Consider the following 3,022-nt stretch of genomic DNA (forward strand, 5'->3'; position numbering starts at 1 on the left):
TAGTATTATTTTCAATATTATTGTAGTTTAGTTATTAAATTGTTCTTATCTCAAGCCACGAGTCCTTTTTTCCCTTTACCCCTTTAATTCTCTCCCCTGTCCTGGGGTGGGGGGGGAATTGTGTGAGTGGGTATGTGGTTTGGTCCCCAGCCAAGAGCAAACCCATCACAATAGCCTACTTATCCCTTTGTTCTTTAGCAGGAGGTGTGTTTTGTGTTATTAGGATGTTTTGACCATTGGTGTGCTCTTCATTAATCTAGAAAATGTGTTAAGCTTCTTTTTGCTCATATTTTCAGTTACCTTTTCAATTACAGTTTTCAGTTACCATTAGGCATCCCTAATCATATACTAGAGGGAATCATGCCAAGCACTTTACAAACACAGAAGAGACCTTTACCCAAAGTTTATAATGCCAAAATATAAAAACCATGGGTGCCATATGGATACAGACAGCTGGAATCACAAATAAATAATTAAGTAGTGTTGGTCAGCACAATAAGTAACTGTCTCTGCACATCAACATTTTAATTATCTTTAAATTGCTTTGAGCTATGTGTTTCAGGGATGATTTTCAACCAGGGAGGAGGAGTTTTGATGGAGACTGCTTATTTCCTCCTCTGCATAAACTTTGTATTTATGATAATGGCTCTTCAGAAAGACTTGAACCAGAAGTGGGCATTTTGAAGCAAGACTTTTGTGATTTGTATCGTTTGAAATGTTCCATACCTAGTCAGCTCTGGGGCCAATTTAACCAGGTTGTCTTAGAAATAATAGTGAAAGTGAGTGGGTTTTTTGGGGTTTTTTTTGTTTTTGTCCCTGACATTTTTCAGCAAGGCAATCAGTAGGGAGCTGCCTCAATACGCATTTGTACTGTTCCAGCTAAGTCGGTAAATGAAGCATAAAACTGGCCCTATGGGATAAGATGCAAGCGCGTGGCAGATTTCAGAGCATTTGAGATGGTAAAACCCTGCTGTAGCACACAGTGGTTCATGTTGTGCTTCTCAGTGAGGTAAAGAGCTTGCCACCGACATGCTTTGCCGTGGAAAAGCTGGTAATTTGCCTTCCCCAGTTGCCCTGCCTTTCATTTAGCAGCTGGGAAATGACCGAGTTCTTCTGGGGTGTTTTTAGGTTGTTTGTATTCTTCCACAGTAAACCTGAGAGCTGGGATATTAACATTTTATTTCCATGTTGTGCATACTTCCTGACCCATGGAATTTCACCCACTTTCTCATTCTAAAAATTAAGCACAAAACAGTTTCTTTTGGCATATTTACAAATATGTGGGTTACTGAGCATTTCTTTTTAGTTTTGTTTTTTTTTCTGTTTGGTATTCTGTTCTTATGGTAGTATAAAGTCAGATCTTTGTTCTGAGATTTGGTCAGTGTTTTTTCAGTGTCATCTGATTCAACTCCCTCGGCTGGTTTTTGAACTCTGTTTTCTCTACAAGTGGCATGTCCAAAACTGTCAGTCTTTATGGAGGGCTGGTAAGGGCAATGTTTCTCTTATTCTTGATTCCAGAGGCAGGGTGAGGTGCTAAGGCTGAATCTTACCTCCATGCACCAGGTGTGCGTTGAAATAGGCTGCCTGAACGGCATTTTGTATGAGAGATGTCATTTCTTGAGTGGTGCTTGCTCTTTGTGCTGGATCTGGCCATGGGGAATGGGAAATCACCAGCACTGCAATACTTGCTGTTTATGAAAAGCCCCTTGAAATCTTGTGTTTGTGTACGTGCCCTGAACAAGTCCAAGACAACATACCCTAATCAGTGTCCTTTTTCTTTCAGACTTATTCCCAGTCTTTTTTAAAAAGACACCTAACAATTCTCCTTAAAGACAATTAGGGTAAGTTAATGACATGTAGTCAAGTGACAATATTCAAATAAGGAAAAAATGGTTGTCCTAGAGGTAGTGCTGTCCTGAATTTGAGGTAAACCATTGTTTTTCTGAAACTGTGTTACTGTTCTTTGCTGATTCTGTGCTGTGTTTATCTGCTCTTATTTTGAGTAACTCTCTTTACTTTGAAGCCATCTGTGAGGTTAGGGGGTTGCTGCACCCAGTGCCAACTTTAGAAGTAGAAATTACGTATTTGTATGCACTGTCATTCTGAGGACCCATCAAAAGCTATTCAGGTGCTGATGCAGTCCATCAGGTAGGTTGTGAGGGCTCAGTGTTAGGCCACCTATCCCATCCATTCCTGGAGCTTGCCATGGCACAGTTACATGACAGTTTTCACACAACTTCCATATTGTGTGCATGTAACGATATGCTGCTTCTCTTTTGCTCTTTCTGTTTTGTCTCTTTTTCTTTTTTTATTTTCCCCCACCGTGTCTTCTGCTTCTTCATGTTACCTGGCAAGAACCTTCCTCTTCCCTCTCTATTCACGTTTAGATTATAACTGTTGTTGGAAGGAAATGTGAAGAGGAAAATGTATCCCTGAATAAGAGACAGTTGGATCCAGCCTGAGCCCTAGGACCTTTATAGAGGAGAACAAAGTCAGTGTCTCCAGAAGTTCTCCTGTTTCTGATTCTTAAGAATTTTTGTTACCAAACACTCCAGAGACCAAGGGATTGCATTGTCAAAATGGGGACTAATGGAGCTTTTGATGAAAAACAAAAGCTTGCTGGTTGCAGAGATAACAGGAGCTACAGGAGTGTAAGGATCTACAGTATTATGTAGATGTATAGGTGCCTTGTAACAATAGCATATGGAGAAGTGGCTTCCCTTTACTTGTGTATCATTTCAAAATCTGGCTGCCTCCACTTAACTGTTAAAGATGATGAAAACAAACCAGGAGCAGGAAGGAGGCTGGGTTTGATTTGGGCTTTTAAAAAACTGTCACAAAGCTAAAATTTCATAATATAGTTGCCTCCTTTAAGTTAGGTTAGTTCAAACTGGTTCTGACCCAGGCACTGCTGGACTGGGTACCTTCTAAGTATATTTCTCCAAACGATGTAATTTAATAAGTGTAAGGATATAGTTATATTCTTTTACTGCAATACGAAGATATACTGTAGTATATTGTT

The sequence above is a fragment of the Pterocles gutturalis genome, unplaced genomic scaffold (genome assembly GCF_000699245.1).
Source record: "Pterocles gutturalis isolate BGI_N339 unplaced genomic scaffold, ASM69924v1 scaffold17789, whole genome shotgun sequence".
NCBI classification, from domain to species: domain Eukaryota; kingdom Metazoa; phylum Chordata; class Aves; order Pterocliformes; family Pteroclidae; genus Pterocles; species Pterocles gutturalis.